Below are 23,074 nucleotides of genomic sequence, written 5' to 3'. Positions count from 1 at the left end.
GAAATCTTGCCATTTGCGACAACATGGATGGACCTAGAGAGTATTATGCTGAGTGAGATAAGTCAGACAGAGAAAGACAAATACCGTATGAATGCATGTATATGTGAAATCTAAAAAACCAAAAAACAAATAAACAAATATAACAAAACAGAAACAGAATCACCAATACAGAGAACAAACAAATGGTTGCCAGAGGGGACAGGGGTCGGGGGAGGAGTGAAATAAGGTGAGGGAAAATGAAGAGGTACAAACTTCCAGTCACAAAATAAATGAGTCATGAGAATGAAATGTACAGCATGGGGAAATTAGTCAATAATAATGTAATATCTCTGTAAGGTGACAGATGATAACAACTTATCTTGGTGATCATTTTGTAAGGTATAGAAATATCTAATCACTATGTTGCACACCAGGAACTAACATAGTGTTGTACATCAATCATACTTCAAAAACAAACAAATAAACGAACTCACAGAAAAAGAGATCAGAGTTGTGGTTACCTCCTCATATTAGTTGTGCTTCTCCAGAGAAACAGAATAAAGAGTATGTGGGGGAGAGGGAATTGGATGAAGGTAGTCAAAAGGTACAAACTTCTGGTTATAATATAAATAAGTACTAGAGATGCAATGGACAACATCATTAATATAATTAACACTGCTGTATGTTATATATGGAAATTGTTAAGAGAATAAATCCTAAGAATTCTTATCACAAAAATACATTCTTTTTTTTCATTTTATATCTATATGAGATGATATTCATTAAATTACTGTGGTAATCATTTCATGATGTATGTCATATCATAATGTAAGTATGTAATGTAATTTATAAGTTACATAATGTAACTTACATATCATTGATGTAAGTCAAATCATAATGCTGTATACTTAATCTTTTACAGTGTTGTATGTCAATTATATTTCAATAAAACTGGAAGAAAAAAGACATGGATCAAAATTTTTAAAGTACTATAAAATATTTTTATGCAAAGGCTTAGAGTATTTTGACAGATAATAAAATTATGTTACTTTCTGCATGTAAAAATATTTTATTACTTTTACTTATTTCATTAAAAAATAATTATTTGGATGTAAAATCAACTTAACCTTGAGTCCCTAGGGAATATAAAAACAAATATTCTTTATGGTAATTAATGTTTAAATTGAAAAAAGTATAAGAAAAAAAATCTTTAAAGTACTGGAATAAAAAACTATCTACCTAAATTTCTATAGCCAGTGAGTATATTTAAATATCTTTCAAATATAAAGAGGAGTTAAAGTCCGAAGGAAGAAAAACTTTGAAGATATTGATCCACTGTTTCATAGCATCTATCACTGAATATGAAAAACATGTCTACCTTATGTTTGTTTCTTTTCTTGCTGGAAGTCTTACAACCTTCTCTTTATCCTCAGATTTGAAAAATTTTACTAGTTAGGTGTTCTTATAGTTACTCCTGTTCAGTACTCAGCAGTCTCTTTTAATCTGAAGAACAGTGTCTTTCTGCAGTTCAGTGGAAATTTCATTTTTTTCCCTAATTAATCACCACTGTCTATTCTCTGTTCCTACCTTTATATTTCTCAGTACACACAGATTGGATCTCTTTGATCTATCCTCCACGTTCAATTTTGTGTTTCTATTTTCCATCTCTTTATGTTATGCTATGTTCTGGGAGAATTCCTCAGCATTATTTTCCAAGATACAAAATCATTCAATCTTTGACTTAACAAATATTCATTGAGCACCTACTAAGGACTGTACACCATTCTAGGTGTAGGTGGTAGGTATAAAGCAGTGAACATAACATACAATACATCCCTTCCGGAAGCTTGTTTTTGAGGCTTATGTTTTATGTCATTCTATTATACAGCTCTCATGCTATATTTTTTCTAATTTTAGAAATCACGTTTTTAATTTTCATGAATCATTTCATTCTTTTAGTATTCATTTATTTAATAGTAGGCTACTCTTTCCCTCAAGATATAATATCTTCTTGACTAACATAAGATAATAACTAGAACTTTTTATAATATCCCTTTGTTTTCTGGATAAATCTATTTCCTCTGGGATCAGTTTTTATGTTTATCTTCCATGTTATTGGTGTTCCTCAAAAGTCTGACAATACTTCTTCATAGGCACTGACTTTTTTAAGAGTAGTTTTAGGTTTACAGAAAAACTGTATAGAAAATACAGAGAATTCCCATATGCCCCCTCCTACTACACGCACACACAGTTTAATCTATTATTAGCATTACTGTGGTACAGTTTTACAATTGATGAACCCATATTGATATATTACTATTAACTGAAGTTCATGGTTTACATTAGGGTTCAACTTGGTTTTGTACATTCTATGGGTTCTAACAAATGCATGTCTTATATCCACAATTACAGTATCATACAGAATAGTTTCACTGCCCTAAAAATCCACTGGCTCTATCTATTCATTCCTCTCACCCTCTCCCACAACCCCTGTCAACTACTGATCTGTCTGTATATAGTTTTCCTTTTCTAGAATGTCATACAGTAGAAATTATACAGGATGTAGCCTTTTCAGACTGCCTTCTCTCACTTAGCAATATGAATTCAAAGCTCCTCATAATTGATTTTTGATCTCGAAATTATCCCAGGTCTCTAATGAGAACTGTTCTTAATTCTACATCACTTTTCTTTCTTGGGCTTAAAAACAAAACAAAACAATTGATTTGCTTCCATTTTCATTTTCTAAAGAAATACAAACCCAATTGCTTTTTATCTTTTAGAAATTCTGAAAAGATTCTGGTTCACTGATGGATTGCTCTCTTATTTTCTAGCATTGTTATATATATGTATTCTTTTAAAATAAACCTTTTTCTATAATTCTGTTTTCTTTAATAGTATCCGTTGAAATTAATATCATATTTCCCTTTCACTAAAAATTGTCTCCAAGGAAGTGGTAAGTATAATTAAAAGTTACAACTAATTTTATTATATATATGTATATGTATGTGTGTATATTCCACCACTCAGGGAAAAAAGCCAATTTCCACTAAGAATGCCCTTGATGAAGCAAGAAAAATACTAATTTTTATTAAATCTCCACCATTGAAAATGTATCTTTTAATATTACATGTGACAGAAATAGGAAGTACCTACAAAGCATTTCTGTTGCATACCAAAGCATAATGGTTATTTTGAGAAAAGCACCTTTGTTATTGTTTGAGTTTGTGAGCTGACCTAGCTGCTTTTACCATGAAATACCATTTTTTATGTAGAAAAGAACAACTGTCAAAATGATTATTCATATTTGGTTATTTGGCAGACATTTTCACAAAAAATGAACGAAGTAAATCTGTCAGTTCAAGAAAAACAACTGACAGTATTTGTTGTCAATCAAAATGATGAAATTCGAGCTTTCAAGCAAAAAATCAGAATTTTGGAAAACCTGTATTTGCTTATAGTTTCTCAATACTTACAGCCTTTTCTGAAGAGATTGGTGGTGATATTAACAAATTTAAAAATATTGCATAATGAAGTATGTCAATACTTTGAAGAGCTGTATAACTCAGTTAACCTTAGTTTTCAAATGTTTAATGCATGATAATATAAAATCATCCATGAGTAAATGAACCACTCAAAGTGCAAAGACAGACCAACAGATTTTAATGTAACAGAGTACTTTAAGTTCATATCAAGTGTTAGATTCCACATTATAACTAGCCTTTAATAATCTACACTTATCAAGTTCTGGTGTAATATCAAAGATGACTATCCAAAATTATCTTGAAAAGGTACTATAATACTATTCCCTTTTCTGACTACCTATCTGGCTGGGTTTTCTTAATATTCTTCAACCAAAAAAACAGACGGCAACAGTTTGCATGCAGAAGCAGATGTGAGAATTCATCTGTTTTCTATTAAGCCAAACATTAAAGAGATTTGCAAAAGTGTAAAATGATGCCATTCTTCTCAAATTTTTTAATAGAGTTATTTTTCATAAACTATGTTATTTTACCATGTAATGGTTTATCTTTATATGAATTAATAAACAAATATTTTAAATTTTTCTCAGTTTTAATGTGTATTATAGAAAATATTTATAATGGGTATACACAAAAGCTTTTTGGGGTTCTCAACAAGTTTTAAGATTTTAAAGGGATCTTGAGATCAGAAAGTGTCAGAATGGATATACTAGGAGATAGAAAGCAAAGGTGATTGGGCCCTAGGCATATATTATATACTATATTAAAGTATGTAGGTAATTATTGAATTGGCAGTTTTGTCAATAATCTCGTCAATGATAATACTAAGCAAGATAATTTAGGGAGAAAACACAATGTTGGTTCTAAATTATGACAAGTTCTCATCTATATATAGGATCCAAAGAAATAGAAGATGAAAGAGGTAGGAAAAAATATACTAGTACACTGTAGATTTTAGAGGGAAGGAAGGGGAGGAAAAATATATAGCATTTATTTCAAAAAGCCACACCTAGCTATATCATAGTTTCAATAGATACTTTATAAATCAGCTTTATATTTATAATTCTATTAGATGATAAATAACTTCATTTAAAATGAAAAGAAATACTATTAGACTCTGAGGTGGCCTCTACAGTATCAAGGAAAGATTAAATAATATTCAACGCAATTTTAGTTGTATTTTTACATTAATTATTTGAAAATTGGTGATTCATATTGGGTTGCTTAATACAAATATTCATCTAATCAGAATATCTCATTAATAAGCCATTCTAGATAGACTGAAAATACTATTTCTGAATTGTTTTTTACACTATCACTTTGCAAGACAAATGCAGCTTTAGATCAGAGTTAGGTCTAGGAATCTATGTCAAAAGTATCTAAGTGCTTGTTTTACTTTTTCTATCTGTGGAAAAATTGTCTTCCACAAAACTAGTCCCTGGTGCCAAAAAGGTTGAGGACCACTGGACTAAATGAGGACTTTACATGCCTCTGAGTGGTTCACCAATGCTGGCTTAGAGTATTTTTTCCCCAGTCATGATCACATTACTCTGGGTGTTTGCAGGCTAACACAATTCTCAGTATTGTCCAGGCCATCAGACACAGAGTTATTCAGAGGCCATTTATTCTCTATGCTACTTAATTAATCACAGCCTCTATGTAGTGATGAAACTGCCTCCTACTGAGATACATTTACAAAACAGAAAATTCCAAAGAAGATATACTGTCATTTTCCCTATAATGGCAATTGGAAGAACTGTATCTCTATTTATCCCATTAAAAGTTGCTCTGGGGACTGCAACTCTACACAGATTATCTGTTCTCCTAATAAATATGAACATTAAACTAAAATAATAATCCTTTTATTTATGAAATAACCAAGCTAAATAAAGAGAAACATTAAGGAACAGTCTTTACCTTGAAAGAACTGAAAATGACCCACATTCACAATAAATGACTGCAAAAGCTCAGGCTAGGATTTATAAATTCCTGCAAATTACTCTGGTTTGGAGACTAAAACCAATTAATTAGAATGGAAACCTTTATTTTTCTCCAGCAAATTTGAAAGAATATATTTCTGCTATTTTGGATCTCTTTAGAGCATATATGTGACTCTAAAATACACTACTTTCTATGGAAAAACTTATGACTTTGCTTTATATATATTATATTGCCCATCACTCCCATTCCTGGCATCTGAAATAAAATGTTTGCAATATTTTCTATTGACTGTCACTAATTGAAAATTTCTTTTTTGCTTTGAAAACCAAGGATGTTCTAGCAGTTATTTTAAAAATACTATCTGTACTGCATAAATTATTAGACCTTTAAAAAATGATAAATGATAGAGTGTATATTCTATGCATGTTTTTGGAAAACATTTAAACTTAATAATCAAATACACTAGAGAAAGTACTATCCTGACTAAAATTAAAGAGAGAATGTTTTGTCATATTGTGCATAACATTTCTAACATACTGGTAACTCTGGAAAGTTTTCACTTCATTTAGAGAGTCTTCTGCCATGTTTATTTAAGGCAAGAGAATGGAAATTACAGGTTATTGGTTAGATGGAAAAGGAAAATATCCAGACATTATATCTTTATTTATGCTTAGTTGCTTACACATGATCATGTCATTAAAAGACTTGTAACCATGTCCTTAAAGACTACAAAATGAAATTATTATTCTATTGAAAACATTTTTCTTAATCTCAATGTTGATGTCTGTGTGTGTGTGCATATTTGTGTATGTGCATGTATGTGTCCTTCCCTTTGACTTTCTTCGTTTGGCTGTAACTGTTCATCTGCTTTATCTACATTTTATTCTGACTGTGTCTCTGTGTACCTTCTCTGCCTATCACTGACTTTTTTTGACATATAATTCACATAACCTAAAATACATCATTTTAAAGTGCACAACTCAGGAGGAGCTTCAAGATGGCGGAAGAGTAGGACGTGGAGATCACCTTCCTCCCCACAAATATATCAGAAATACATCTACGAAGAGAAAGGGAAATCTCTCCTAACAGCCTCAGGAGCAGCGTATTAAATCTCCACAATCAACTTGATGCATCCTGCATCTGTGGAATACCTGAATAGACAACGAATCATCCCAAATTGAGGAGGTGGACTTTGGGAGAAACGGTATATATATATATATTTTTTTCCCTTTTTCTATTTTTCTGAGTGTGTATCTGTATGCTTCTGTGCGTGATTTTGTCCGTATAGCTTTGCTTTTACCATTTGTCCTAGGGTTCTGTCTGTCCGGTTTTTTTTTGTCTTTTTTTTAATATAGTTTTTAGTGCTTGATATCATTGGTGGATTTGGTTTTTGGTTTGGTTGCTCTCTTCTTTCTTTCTTTTTATTACTTAAAAAATGTTTTTAATAATTATTTTTTACTATAATAACTTTATTTTATTTTATTATTTTATTTCCTTTCTTTCTTTCTTTTTTCTCTCTTTCTTTCTTTTCTTTCTTCCTTCTTTCCTTTCCTTTCCTTTTCTTATCTTTCTTTTCTCCCTTTTATTCTGAGCCATGTGGATGACAGGCTCTTGGTGCTCCAGCCAGGCGTCAGGGCTGTGCCTCTGAGGTGGGAGAGCCAAGTTCAGGACATTGGCCCACCAGAGACTTGCCGGCTCCATGTAATATCAAATGGCAAAAATCTCTCAGAGATCTCCATCTCAACGCCAAGACCCAGCTCCACTCAACGACCAACAAGCTACAGTGTTGGACACCCTATGCCAAACAACTAGCAAGACAGGAACACAACCACACTCATTAGCAGAGAGGCTGCCTAAAATAATAATAAGGCCACAGACACCGCAAAACATACAACCAGACGTGGACCTGCCCACCAGAAAGACAAGATACAGCATCATCCACCAGATCACAGGCACTAGTCCCCTCCACCAGGAAGCCTACACAACCCACTGAAACAACCTTAGCCACTGGGGGCAGACACCAAAAACAACAGGAACTAAGAACCTGCAGCCTGCTAAAAGGAGACTCCAAACACAGTAAGTTAAGCAAAATGAGAAGACAGAGAAACACAGCAGATGAAGGAGCAAGGTAAAAACCCACCAGACCTAACAAATGAAGAAGAAATAGGCAGTCTACCTGAAAAAGAGTTCAGAATAATGATAGTAAAGATGATCCAAAATCTTAGAAATAGAATGGAGAAAATACAAGAAACGTTTAAAAAGGACCTAGAAAAACTAAAGAGCAAACAAACAATGATGACCAACAAAATAAATGAAATTAAAAATTCTCTAGAAGGGATCAATAGCCAAATAACTGAGACAGAAGAATGGATAAGTGACCTGGAAGATAAAATGGTGGAAATAACTACTGCAGAGCAGAATAAAGAAAAAAGAATAAAAAGAATTGAGGACAGTCTCAGAGACATCTGGAACAACATTAAACACACCAACATTTGAATTATAGGGGTCCCAGAAGAAGAAGAGATAAAGAAAGCGACTGAGAAAATATTTGAAGATATTATAGTTGAAAACTTCCCTAATATGGGAAAGGAAATAGTTAATCAAGTCCTGGAAGCACAGAGAGTCCCATACAGGATAAATCCAAGGAGAAACACGCCAAGGCACATATTAATCAAACTATCAAAAATTAAATACAAACAAAAAAATTAAAAGCAGCAAGGTAAAGACAACAAATAACATATAAGGGAATCCCCATAAGGTCAACAGCTGATCTTTCAGCAGAAACTCTGCAAGCCAGAAGGGAGTGGCAGGACATATTTAAAGTGATGAAAGGGAAAAACCAAAAACCAACATTACTTTGCCCAGCAAGGATCTCACTCAGATTTGACGGAGAAATTAAAACCTTTACAGACAAGCAAGAGCTAAGAGAATTCAGCACCACCAAACCAGCTTTACAACAAATGCTAAAGGAACTTCTCTAGGCAGGAAACACAAGAGAAGGAAAAGACCTACAATAACAAACCCAAAACAATTAAGCAAATGGTAATAGGAACATACATATCGATAATTACCTTAAGTGTAAATGGATTAAATGCTCCAACCAAAAGACATAGACTGGCTGAATGGATACAAAAACAAGACTGATATATATGCTGTCTACAAGAGACCCACTTCAGACCTAGGGACACATACAGACTGAAAGTGAGGGGATGGAAAAAGATATTCCATGCAAATGGAAATCAAAAGAAAGCTGGAGCAGCAATTCTCATATCAGACAAAATAGACTTTAACACAAAGACTACTACAAGAAACAAAGAAGGACAATACCTAACGATCAAGGTATCAATCCAAGAAGAAGATATAAGAATTGTCAATATTTATGCACCCAAAATAGGAGCACCTCAATACATAAGGCAAATGCTAACAGCCATAAAAGGGGAAATCGACAGTAACACAATCATAGTAGGGGACTTTAACACCCCACATTCACCAATAGACAGATTATCCAAAATGAAAATAAAGAAACTCAAGCTTTAAATGATACATTAAACAAGATGGACTTAAATGATATTTATAGGACATTCCTTACAAAAACAACAGAATACAATTTCTTCTCAAGTGCTCATGGAACATTCTCCAGGATAGATCATATCTTGGGTCACAAATCAAGCCTTGGTAAATTTAAGAAAATTGAAATCATATCAAGTATCTTTTCTGACCACAATGCTATGAGACTAGATATCAATTACAGGAAAAAATCTGTAAAATATCCAAACACATGGAAGCTAAACAATACACTACTAACTAAGCAAGAGATTACTGAAGAAATCAAAGAGGAAATAAAAAACTACCTAGAAACAAATGACAATGAAAATATGACGACCCAAAACCTATGGGATTGAGCAAAAGCAGTTGTAAGAGGGAAGTTTACAGCAATACAATCCTACCTTAGGAAACAAGAAACATCTGAAATTAACAACCTAACTTTACACCTAAAGCAATTAGAGAAAGAAGAATAAAAAAAAAAACCCAAAGTGAGCAGAAAGAAATAAATCATAAAGATCAGATCAGAAATAAATGAAAAAGAAATGAAGGAAACGATAACAAAGCTCAATAAAACTAAAAGCTGGTTCTTTCAGAAGATAAACAAAATTGATAAACCATTAGCCAGACTCATAAAGAATAAAAGGGAGAGGACTCAGATCAATAGAATTATAAATGAAAAAGGAGAAGTAACAACTGACACTGCAGAAATACAAAGGATCATGAGAGATTACTATAAGCAACTCTATGCCAATAAAATGAACAACCTGGAAGAAATGGACAAATTCGTAGAAAAGCACAACCTTCCGAGACTGAACCAGGAAGAAATAGAAAATATGAACAGACCAATCACAAGCACTGAAATTGAAACTGTGATTAAAAATCTTCCAACAACCAAAAGCCGAGGACCAGATGGCTTCACGAGCAAATTCTACCAAACATTTAGAGAAGAGCTAATAGCTATCCTTCTCAAACTCTTCCAAAATGTAGCAGAGGGAGGAACACTCCCAAACTCATTCTACGAGGCCACTATCACCCTGATACCAAAACCAGACAAATGTCACAGCGAAAGAAGACTACAGGCCAATATCATATTGATGCACATAGATGCAAAAATCCTCAACAAAATACTAGCAAACAGAATCTGACAGCACATTTAAAGGATCATACACCATGATCAAGTGGGGTTTATCCCAGGAATGCAAGAATTCTTCAATATACGCAAATCAATCAATGTGATACACCATAGGAACAAATTGAAGGAGAAAAACCGTATGATCATCTCAATAGATGCAGAGAAAGCTTTGGACAAAATTCAACATCCATTTATGATAAAAACCCTCCAGAAAGTAGGCATAGAGGGAACTTAACCTCAACATAATAAAGGCCATATATGACAAACCCACAGCCAACATCGTCCTCAATGGTGAAAAACTGAAACCATTTCCACTAAGATCAGGAACAAGACAAGGTTGCCCACTCTCACCACTATTATTCAATATAGTTTTGGAAGTTTTAGCCACAGCAATCAGAGAAGAAAAAGAAATAAAAGGAATCCAAATTGGAAAAGAAGAAGTAAAGCTGTCACTGTTTGCAGATGACATGATACTATACATACAGAATCCTAAAGATGCTACCAGAAAACTCCTAGAGCTAATCAATGAATTTGGTGAAGTAGCAGGATACAAAACTAATGCACAGAAATCTCTTGCATTCCTATACACTAATGATGAAATATCTGAAAGTGAAATTAAGAAAACACTCCCATTTACCACTGCAAGAAAAAGAATAAAATATCTAGGAATAAACCTACCTAAGGAGACAAAAGACCTGTATGCAGAAAACTATAAGACACTGATGAAAGAAATTAAAGATGATACAAATAGATGGAGAGATATACCATGTTCCTGGATTGGAAGAATCAACATTGTGAAAATGACTCTACTACCCAAAGCAATCTACAGATTCAATGCAATCCCTATCAAACTACCACTGGCATTTTTCACAGAACTAGAACAAAAAATTTCACAATTTGTATGGAAACACAAAAGACCCTGAATAGCCAAAGCAATCTTGAGAAAGAAAAACGAGCTGGAGGAATCAGGCTCCTGGACTTCAGATTATAGTACAAAGCTACAGTAATCAAGACAGTATGGTACTGGTGCAAAAACAGAAATATAGATCAATGGAACAGGATAGAAGGCCCAGAGATAAACCCATGCACATATGGTCATCTTATCTTTGATAAAGGAGGCAAGAATATACAATGGAGAAAAGACAGTCTCTTCAATAAGTGGTGCTGGGAAAACTAGACAGCTACATGTAAAAGAATGAAATTAGAACACTCCCTAACATCATACACAAAAATAAACTCAAAATGGATTAAAGGACTAAATGTAAGGCCAGACACTCTAAAACTCTTAGAGAAAAACACAGGCAGAACATTGTATGACACAAATCACAGCAAGATATTTTTTGACCCATCTCCTAGAGTAATGGAAATAAAAACCGAGTGGGACCTAATGAAACTTAAAAGCTTTTGCACAGCAAAGGAAACTTCAAACAAGACGAAAAGACTACCCTCAGAATGGGAGAAAATATTTTGCAAATGAATCAACAGACAAAGAATTAATCTTCAAAATATATAAACAGTTCATGCAGCTCAATATTAAAAAAACAAACAACCCAATACAAAAATGGGGAGAAGACCTAATTAGACATTTCTCCAAGAAGACATACATGGCCAAGATGCACATGAAAAGCTGGTCAACATCACTAATTATTAGAGAAATGTAAATCAAAACTACAATGAGGTATCACCTCACACTGTCGGGCATCATCAGAAAATCTACAAACAACGAATGTTGGAAAGGGTGTGGAGAAAAGGGAACCCTCTTGCACTGTTGGTGGGAATGTAAATTGATCCAGGTACTGTGGAGAACAGTATGGAGGTTCCTTAAAAAACTAAAAATAGAATTACCATTTGACCCAGCAATCCCACTACTGGGCATATACCCAGAGAAAACCATAATTTAAAAAGACACATGCACCCCAATGTTCATTGCAGCACTATGTACAATAGCCAGGTCATAGAAGCAACCTAAATGCCCATCAACAGACGAATGGATAAAGAAGATGTGGTATGTACATACAATGGAATAGTACTCTGCCATAAAAAGGAACAAAATTGGGTCATTTGTAGAGATGTGGATGGATCTAGAGACTGTCATACAGAGTGAAGTAAGTCAGAAAGAGAAAAATGAATATTGTGTATTAACGTATATATGTGGAATCTAGAAAAATGGTACAGATGAACTGGTTTGCAAGGCAGAAACAGAGACACATACGTAGAGAACAAATGTATGGACACCAAGGGGGGAATGTTGCGGGGGTGGGGGTGGTTGTGTGACGAATTGGGAGATTGGGATTGACATGTATACACTAATATGTATAAAAGAGATAACTAATAAGAACCTGCTGTATAAAAAATAAAGTTCAAATTAAAAAAAGAAACTAAGTCATCTCAACCAGTGTACAAAATATTAAAAGAATAACATATATGTGCTTGAACCATCTGATGAGAGTAATAAACACAATTATTTAAATTTATCATTTTATTTTTCATTGTTTCAGTCAAACTATTATCTCTAGTTATTTCTTGAACTATTATTTCAACAAAGTTGTTATTGACTGAAATGTACTTCTAATGTATATCTTTTATATACGTATTATTATCTTCATAACATATGGCTACATTTTGCCATCATGTATAAAGATAGGTTATCTTTGTATAAGTTTACAAGATATAGTTAGAAAAGTCACCCTTTTCCTACTGAAAAACCAAACAGGTGGTATGTGAGAATTCCACAAATTGTAGAAAGAGCTTTCCCACACATAGTCAAACCTCCATTTCAAGAGAAGTACAGAAGATGCTACCTCCTGTGGCCAAGCAGATAGTATAGATCTTGGGGGGAGGGTGGCAGCATCTCTAATTATATATTTCTCCAAAAGCCTGGGACAGGACAGCACTGATTGCAAAAACATTGCAACACTGATATTACACATGCAGTAGCATGTTTAACTCATTGATTTTAAATGCTTTTCTTGTTTTTTTCACCCCCCAGGTCCTTCTGAGATTGTTATGAAAGCTATGGCTCGCCCCCCCAGAAAAATTGACGTACTTTCTATATATGTTATTTTGCATAAGTATCAGGGGATTCACAGACACCTTAAAAAACTTGACCACTGCCTGGATTAAAAACTTCTCTTTTACCACCTGGATAGAATTTTAGCCTTAAGTCAACAAAATTTGTAACATTCAACTACCTAAAGTTACTAACATTAAATTAAGCATCTTTAAGAATATATCCATGACAGCCATACTCAACGATACCATATTTTGAACTATAAACCTTTTTTCCACTACACATTGTCTATTTTCTTAAATTAAGGAACAAAACAGTGGGAGAAATGATATGGGATGAGTATCAGGAGGCCAATCCTGATATGTCAGTAGCCCTACTTGAGAAACTGTACTTTGTGTGAAACTAAATGCTCTCCAGATCTTCCCTATAAGATGTTTACTGTCCATTTTCAAGTCCCTGTCACTGTAGTCTGATAGAGCCTGTGGCCACATTAGGAAAAAAGGGTTTTGAATCTAAGTATTTTACAAATACACCAATATTCATGTTTCTGAAAATACTCATATTTCTGCTATTGGCAGAATAAAGCAAAGGAAGTGTGGTAATAGAGTGACTAGAAATGGCTAATCAACAGCTCTCATAACATTTCTATATAAACTTCTTCCCATCAAGTAGCAATCATGAATATTATGTTTAACCATTATATTCGTATTACTAAGGAGAGTGCTTGGCATATAGAAGATGCTCAGTAAATATGAGTAAACTTGGAGAATGTTAAGACTGGTAAAGGAGAAAAACATACTTGTCATACTGGTAGGACCCTAGAGAAACACTAAAAGTGAACACAAGAAAGATGAGTAAAAATAACCTAAATGTCTACATTTGGATGCATTAGCTGGAGTTCTCCAGGATGCAGAGCCTGAGGCAAAAGTTTATATTACACTATTTTATTAGGGAGTGCAGAGGTGTGAGAAAAAAAAAAAAGAGTCAGAGAGGGAAAAAGGGAGAGCAAATATAAGGAGATGAATTTATGAGTAGAAATTTAATTGGTATCAAGTACAGTCTTCAGAAAGGGTCTATGAACTATTACGGCCCACATGCATGTAGTATGAGTTATAACCTGTTGGGGGATAAAGAAAGAATTTATCTGCTGGTGCCCACCTCCTATTGGTCCAACATTTGCCCTAGGGAGCATTAACACCTCCTCACATCCAGGTTACAAACACACAAGAACCGGGTGGATCTCACTGCATCTCATGCTTCAGTGGTAATAAAGAAGCCCCAAGAGGCAATTACTATTAATCTGCTTGCTAGAGCAGTTGCTGGGCAGAGCCCAGCTGAATTGTTCTCTGAGGTGGTAGCTAGGCCAGAACAAGTGACCAAAGGCCTAGACAAGTGAGGCTAAGAGGATTTCTGGAGGCACAAATAAACATACTTTAGTACATTCATTTGATGGAATACTACTCAGCAATAAAAAATTTAAATTAATCATATACCATCTTTATTATATTGAGGTATGTTCCCTTTATGCCCACTTTCTGGAGAGTTTTTTTTAATCAAAAATGGATATTAAATTTTACCAAAAGAATCTTCTGTATCTATTGAGATGACCATATGGTTTTTATTCTTCAATTTGTTAATGTGGTGTATCACATTAATTGATTCACAGATAATGAAAAATCTTGCATCCCTGGTATAAATCCCTCTTGATCATAGTGTATGACTCTTTTAATGTATTGCTGGATTCGGCTGAGTAGTATTTTGTTGAGGATTTTTGCATCTATGTTCATCAGCGATATTGGCATGTAATTTTCTTTTTTGTGTGTGATATCTGTGTCTAGTTTTGATATCAGGGTGATGGTGGCCTCATAGAATAGTTTGGAAGTGTTCCTTCTTCTGCAATTTTTTTGGATGAATTTTAGAAGGATAGGTGTTAACTCTTCTCTAAATGTTTGATAGAATTCACCTGTGAAGCCATCTGGTCCTGGACTTTTGTTTGTTGGGAGTTTTTACATTAATGATTCAATTTCAGTACTTGGAATTAGCCTGTTCACATTTTCTATTTCTTCCTGGTTCAGTCTTGGGATTGTACTTTCCTAAGAATTTGTCCATTTCTTCTAGGTTGTGCATGTTATTGGCGTATACTTGCTCATAGTAGTCTCTTACGATCCTATGTATTTCTGTGGTGTTGGTTGTAACTTTTCCTTTTTCATTTCTGATTTTATTGATTTGGGCCCTGTTCAACTTCGCTAATTATTAGAGAAATGCAAATCAAAACTACAGTGCGGTACCACCTCACACTGGTCAGAATGGCTGTCATCAAAAAGTCTACAAATAATAATTGCTGGAGAGCATGTGGAGAAAAGGGAACCCTTCTATACTGTTGGGAATGTAAATTGGTGCAGCCACTACAGAGTACAGTATGAAGGTTCCTTTAAAAATTAAAAATAGAGTTACCATATGATCTAGCAATCCCATTCCTGGCCATATATCCAGAAAAGAGGAAAACTCTAATTCAAAGATTTACATGCACCCCAATGTTCATAGCAGCCTTATCTACAACAGCCAAGACCTGGAAGCAACCTAAATGTCCATCAAGAGATGAATGGGTAAAGAAGATGTGGTACACACACACACACAACCCCCCCCCCCCACTACAATGGAATATTACTCAGCCATAAAAAAGAATGAAACAATGTCATTTGCAGCAACATGGATGGACCTAGAAATTATCATACTAAGTGAAGTAAGTCAGACAGAGAAAGACAAATATCATATGATATCACTTATATGTGAAATCTGAAAAAAATGGATACAAATGAACTTATTTACAAAGCAGAAATAAACTCACAGACATAGAAAACTAACTTACGGTTACCAAAGGGGAAAGTGGGGGGATCCAAGATTACATTTTAAATTATGAAAGAGCCTCTGGAAAAAAAATTAGTGATGGAATGAAAAGAAATGTCAGATATTTCTCAAATTAAGAGAAGTACATAACTTCTCAAATTACTCTAGTTAGTGCATTTCAACTGAATTAAAACTGAAGTACATTTACAGTAGATTATTTTTCCCACCAAACCTTCTTAATTTAAAAATGGTCAGAATTTGGGCAATATCTTTCCCAGCAAATCCATAAAGTTAATTTACCCTTGAAACAGCAATGACATCTTTTAGGAAGCCATTTTCTTGTTATTGCACAGAGGTTGATTTTAAAGCCAATACAGGCAAATGAGTACAGAAAAGGAAGTGGGGGGAAGGATAAATTGGGAACTTGGGATTAACAGATACCCAATATCACATATAAAATAGATAAACAATAAGGACATACTGTAAAGCACAGGGAACTATACTCAATATCTTGTAATAACCTATAATGTAAATGAATTTGAAAACAATACATATATGCATATGTATATAAATGAATCACCTTGCTGTACACCTGAAACATTATAAATCAACTATACTTCAGTAAAAAAAAATCTAAAAATAAATAAATAAACTTATATACCAAACACCATGGATGAATCTCAAAAACATAATGCTTAATGAAAGAAGCCTTACATTAAAAAGTACACAGCATGTAACTCTATTTCTGTAAAATTCTAGAACAAGTGAGATTGGTTTATAGTTAAAAACAATCAGAAAAGTGGTTGCCTCTGGGAGATGGGACAGAAATTGGCTGCAAAGGGGAAAAAGGAATAAACATCTAAGATATGTGCATTTTAACATATGTAAAATTCATATCAAAAGAAAAAATACAAACAAAAATCTGGCATGTTAACGCAACTGAATATGATTCAACATGAATGAACTATGGTAGCACAATTTTTACAAAAATAACACAGAACAATGCTATATATCTTCTATGGACATATACAGTTCTATGTCTATATCTAGATATGTGGATTTATTATATATGTACATGTATGTATGCACATATATAAAAAACATGTAATTTTTTTCCTTAAAAGGATAGAAGGTATATATAAACTTCTAATGCTGTTTCCTTCTCTGGGCAGTAGGAAAAGATCTAGTTTAGAATTACTGTTTAAAAGGTCTTTAACATTATAAAGTTTTAAAATAATATTCTAATTTTTTAAGTGGAAAACTGTACTAATGCCGTATTTATATTAATCATTTAAAAACAGAAAAAATTAGGAGTCATACACATTTGCTATAGAAAAATTTTAAATTACACTAATGTGTGAATAGATTCAAATTCAGTTAGTATGTGGCAGTTTGCATCCCGAACTACTTTTACTATTTTGTCTGAAACACACAATTAGAAAACATCACTGGTTAAAAACAAGCAAAGAAAAAAGCCCCAAAAGTGTTGGCAAGTGTTTAGAAGAAAGGTCTACAATCTTTGGAACTCTTTCTACTTAACACCTGCAGGTGGTTTTGAAGCGTGTAGGTGCATGTATCATGCATACATAGCTACAATATTATCTTTTAAATATATCTGTTGTAAAATGAATGATTACGCATTGGTAGTTTGATAGGGATTGCACCATATCTGTAGATTGCTTTGGGTAGTACAGCTATTTTCACGATATTGATTTTTCCAATCCAAGAACATGGTATATCTCTCCATCTGTTTGTATCATCTTTAATTTCTTTCATCAGTGTCTTATAGTTTTCTGCATACAGGTCTTTTGTCTCCGTAGGCAGGTTTATTCCTAGGTATTTTATTCTTTTCTTGCAATGGTAAATGGGAGTGTTTCCTTAATTTCTCTTTCAGATTTTTCATCATTAGTGTATAGGAATGCAAGAGATTTCTGTGCATTAATTTTGTATCCTGCTACTTTACCAAATTCATTGATGAGCTCTAGTAGTTTTCTGGTAGCATCTTTAGGATTCTCTATGTATAGTATCATGTCATCTGCAAACAGTGACAGCTTTACTTCTTCTTTTCCAATTTGTATTCCTTTTATTTCTTTTTCTTCTCTGATTGCCATGGCTAGGAGTTCCAAAACTAGATTGAATAGTAGTGGTGAGAGTGGACATCCTTGTCTTGTTCCTGATCTTAGTGGAAATGGTTTCAGTTTTTCACCATTGAGGACGATGTTGGCTGTGGGTTTGTCATATATGGCCTTTATTATGTTGAGGTTAAGTTCCCTCTATGCCTACTTTCTGGAGGGTTTTTATCATAAATGGGTGTTGAATTTTGTCCAAAGCTTTCTCTGCATCTATTGAGATGATCATACGGTTTTTCTCCTTCAATTTGTTAATATGGTTTATCACATTGATTGATTTGCATATCTTGAAGAATCCTTGCATTCCTAGGATAAACCCCACTTGATCATGGTGTATGATCCTTTTAATATGCTGTTGGATTCTGTTTGCTAGTATTTTGTTGAGGATTTTTGCATCTATGTTCATCAGTGATATTGGTGTGTAGTTTTCTTTCTTTGTTACCTCTTTGTCTGGTTTGGTATCAGGGTGATGGTGGCCTTGTAGAATGAGTTTTGGAGTGTTCCTCCCTCTGCTACATTTTGGAAGAGTTTGAGAAGGATAGGTGTTAGCTCGTCTTTAAATGTTTGATAGAATTCGCCTGTGAAGCCATCTGGTCCTGGGCTTTTGTTTCTTGAAAGATTTTAAATCACAGTCTCAATTTCAGTGATTGTGATTGGTCTGTTTATATTTTCTATTTCTTCCTGGTTCAGTCTAGGAAGGTTGTGCTTTTTTATGAATTTGTCTATTTCTTCCAGGTTGTCCGTTTTATTGGCATAGAGCTGCTTGTAGTAATCTCTCATGATCCTTTGTATTTCTGCAGTGTCAGTTGTTACTTCTTTTTCATTTCTAATTCTACTGAGTTGAGTCTTCTTCCTTTTTTTCTTGACGAGTCTGGTTAATGGTTTTTCAATTTTGTTTATCTTCTCAAAGAACCAGCTTTTAGTTTTATTGATCTTTGCTATCGTTTCCTTCATTTCTTTTTCATTTATTTCTGATCTGATCTTTATGATTTCTTTCCTCCTGCTCACTTTGGGGTTTTTTTGTTCTTATTTCTCTAACTGCTTTAGGTGTAATGTTAGGTTGTTTATTTGAGATGTTTCTTGTTTCTTGAGGTAGGATTGTATTGCTATAAACTTCCCTCTTAGAACTGCTTTTGCTGCATCCCATAGGTTTTGGGTTGTCGTGTTTTCATTGTCATTTGTTTCTACACAGTTTTCAATTTCCCCTTTGATCTCTTCAGTGATCTCTTCGTTATTAAGTAGTGTACTGCTTAGACTCCATGTGTTTGTATCTTTTACAGATTTTTTTCCTGTAATTGATATCTAGTCTCATAGTGTTGTGGTCCAAAATGATACTTGATACGAAATCAATTTTCTTAAATTTACCAAGGCTTGATTTGTGACCCAAGATATGATCTATCCTGGAGAATGTTCCATGAGCACTTGAGAAGAAAGTGTATTCTGTTGTTTTTGGATGGAATGTCCTATAAATATCAATTACGTCCATCTTGTTTAATGTATCATTTAAAGCTTGTGTTTCTTTATTTATTTTCATTTTGGATGATGTGTCTATTGGTGAAAGTGGGGTGTTTAAGTCCCCTACTATCATTGTGTTACTATCGATTTCCCCTTTATGGCTGTTAGCCTTTGCCTTATGTATTGAGGTGCTCCTATGATAGGTGCATAAATATTGACAATTGTTATATCTTCTTGGATTGATCCCTTGATCTTTATGTAGTGTCCTTCTTTGTCTCCGGTAATAGTCTTTATTTTAAAGTCTGTTTTGTCTGATATGAGAATTGCCACTCCAGCTTTCTTTTGATTTCCATTTGCATGGAATATCTTTTTCCATCCCCTCACTTTCAGTCTGTATGTGTCCCTAGGTCTGAAGTGGGTCTCTTGTAGACAGCATAAATACAGGTCTTGTTTTTGTATCCATTCAGCCAGTCTATGTCTTTTGGTTGGAGCATTTAGTCCATTTACATTTAAAGTAATTATCGATATGTATGTTCCTATTACCATTTGCTTAATTGTTTTGGGTTTCTTATTGTAGATCTTTTCCTTCTCTTGTGTTTCCTGCCTAGAGAATTTCCTTTAGCATTTGCTGTAAAGCTGGTTTGGTAGTGCTGAACTGTCTTAGCTTTTGCTTGTCTGTAAAGGTTTTAATTTCTCCATCGAATCTGAATGAGATCCTTGCTGGGTAGAGTAATGTTGGTTTTTGGTTTTTCCCTTTCATCACTTTAAATATGTCCTGCCACTCCCTTCTGGCTTGCAGAGTTTCTGCTGAAAGATCAGCTGTTAACCTTATGTGGATTCCCTTGTATGTTATTTGTTCTTTTTCCCTTGCTGCTTTCAGTATTTTTAATTTGTATTTAATTTTTGAAAGTTTGATTAATATGTGTCTTGGCGTGTTTCTCCTTGGATTTATCCTGTATGGGACTCTCTGTGCTTCCTGGACTTGATTAACTATTTCCTTCCCATATTAGGGAAGTTTTCAACTATAATCTCTTCAAATATTTTCTCAGTCCCTTTCTTTTTCTCTTCTTCTTTTGGGACGCCTATAATTCGAATGTTGTTGCATTTAATGTTGTCCCAGAGGTCTCTGAGACCGTCCTTAATTCTTTTCATTCTTTTTTCTTTATTCTCTTCTGTAGTAGTTATTTCCACTATTTTATCTTCCAGGTCACTTACCCGTTCTTCTGCCTCAGTTATTCTGCTACTGATTCCTTCTAGAGACTTTTAAATTTCATTTAATGTGTTGCTCATCATTGTTTGCATTTTAGTTCTTCTAGGTCCTTGTTAAACGTTTCTTTTATTTTCTCCGTTCTATTTCCAAGATTTTGGATCATCTTTATTATCATTACTCTGAATTCTTTTTCAGGTAGACTGCCTATTTCCTCTTCATTTGTTTGGTCTGGTGGGTTTTTACCTTGCTCCTTCATCTGCTGTGTTTCTCTGTCTTCTCATTTTGCGTATCTTACTGTGTTTGGGGTCTCCTTTTCACAGGCTGCAGGTTCGTAGTTCCTGTTGTTTTTGGTGTCTGTCCCCAGTGGCTAAGGTTGATTCAGTGGGTTGTGTAGGCTTCCTGTTGGAGGGGACGAGTGCCTGTGTTCTGGTGGATGAGGCTGGATCTTGTCTTTCTGGTGGGCAGGACCACATCCGGTGGAGTGTTTTGGGGTGTCTGTGACCTTATTATGATTTTAGGCAGCCTCTCTGTTAATGGGTGTGGTTGTGTTCCTGTCTTGCTAGTTGTTTGGCATAGGGTGTCCAGCACTGTAGCTTGCTGGTTGTTGAGTGGAGCTGGGTCTTAGCATTGAGAATGGAGATCTCTGGGAGAGCTTTCGCCGTTTGATATTACATGGAGCTGGCAAGTCTCTGGTGGGCCAATGTCCTGAACTCTGCTCTCTCATCTCAGAGGCACAGGCCTGACACCGGCTGGATCACCAAGACCATGCCAGCCACAGGGCTCAGAAGAAAAGTGAGAAAAAAAGAAAGAAAGAAAGAAAATAATAAGATAAAATAGAGTTATTAAAATAAAAAATTAAAAATTATTAAATATAAAAAAACTAAAAAGTAAATTAAAAAAAGAAGAAAAAAAGAGAGTAGCAACCAAACCAAAAAACAAATCCACCAATGATAACAAGCACTAGAAACTATACTAAAAATAAAACAAACAAACAAACAAAAAAAACGGAGAGACAGAACCCTAGGACAAATGCTAAAAGCAAAGCTATACTGACAAAATCACACCAAGAATCATACGCATACACACTCACAAAAAGAGAAAAAGGAAAAAAAAAATATATCATTGCTCCCAAGGTCCACTACCTCTATTTTGGGATGATTCGTTGTCTATTCAGGTATTCCACAGATGCAGCGTACATCAAGTTGATTATGGAGATTAAACCCACTGCTCCTGAGGCTGCTGGGAGAGATTTCCCTTTCTCTTGTTTGTTCACACAGCTCCTGGGGTTGGTTCTGCTTTGGATTTGGCTCTGCCTCTGCATGTAGGTCACCAGAGGGATTGGGTTAAAGGAGCAGCTGATTAGGGGGCTCTGGCTCACTGAGGCCGGGGGGAGGGAGGGGTATGGAATGAGGGGTGAGCCTGCGGCGGCAGAGGCCGGTGTGACGTTGCAACAGCCTTAGGTGCACCATGTGTTCTCCTGGGGAAGTTGTCCCTGGATCACGGGACCCTGGCAGTGGCAGGCTGCAAAAGCTTCCGGGAGGGGAGGTATGGATAGTGACATGTGCTTGCACACAGGCTTCTTGGTGGCTGCAGCAGCAGCAGACTTAGTGTTTCATGCCTGTCTCTGGTGTCCGCGCTAATAGCCGCAGCTCGCGCTCGTCTCTGGAACTCATTTAGGTGGTGCTCTGAAGCCCGTCTCCTCACGCACCCTGAAACAATGGTCTCTTGCCTCTTAGGCAGGTCCAGACTTTTTCCCGGACTCCCTCCCAGCTAGCTGTGGTGCACTAGCCCCCTTCAGGCTGTGTTCACGCAGCCAACCTCAGTCCTCTCCCTGGGATCTGACCTCCAAAGCCAGAGCCTCTGTACCATTTCAAATGTTTGAAACAAAGATCGTGGATATTATTCATAAAAACAATGCTTAAATTTTATTTTGTCTCCTGGGGGCTGGCTGTGAGGTGGGGTATAATCCTTTACTCAGCTGGAGACACAGTGGGACAGGATCTCAATTGTTGAACATCCCCAAAGGAGGGTGGCTAGTGATCCAAATCACAGCACCCAGGGTAATAATGCCTTTAATCTGGGCTGGTATCAATATTCAAAGGGCTAGGTATGAAAAACAGGGTAGCAAAGGTCCCATGGCAGTAATGACAGGTATGACATTTCAGGAATTCTGTGTTTTTTTGGTTTTTTTAAAATTTATTTATTTTGGCTGCGTTGGGTCTTCATTGCTGCGCGCGGGCTTTCTCTAGTTGCAGTGAGCTGGGGCTACTTTTCATTGCGGTGCATGGGCTTCTCATTGCAGTGGCTTCTCTTGTTGTGGAATGTGGGCTCTACACGCATGGGCTT

At 35.1% G+C, this 23,074-nt stretch overlaps 1 protein-coding gene across 11 annotated transcripts in view; it reads right to left on the bottom strand.

Annotated features, from left to right (window-relative positions):
• The window catches only part of RNF180 (ring finger protein 180), a 285,865-nt gene that overhangs the window by 88,657 nt on the left and 174,134 nt on the right, over positions 1–23,074 (bottom strand). The gene's annotated exons all lie outside the window — the stretch shown is intronic.

This window comes from Balaenoptera borealis, assembly GCF_965194805.1.
Source record: "Balaenoptera borealis genome assembly, chromosome: 2".
Lineage (NCBI taxonomy): Eukaryota > Metazoa > Chordata > Mammalia > Artiodactyla > Balaenopteridae > Balaenoptera > Balaenoptera borealis.
The sequence above is the reverse complement of the archived record's forward strand: the minus strand, read 5'-3'. Positions and strand labels throughout refer to the sequence as shown.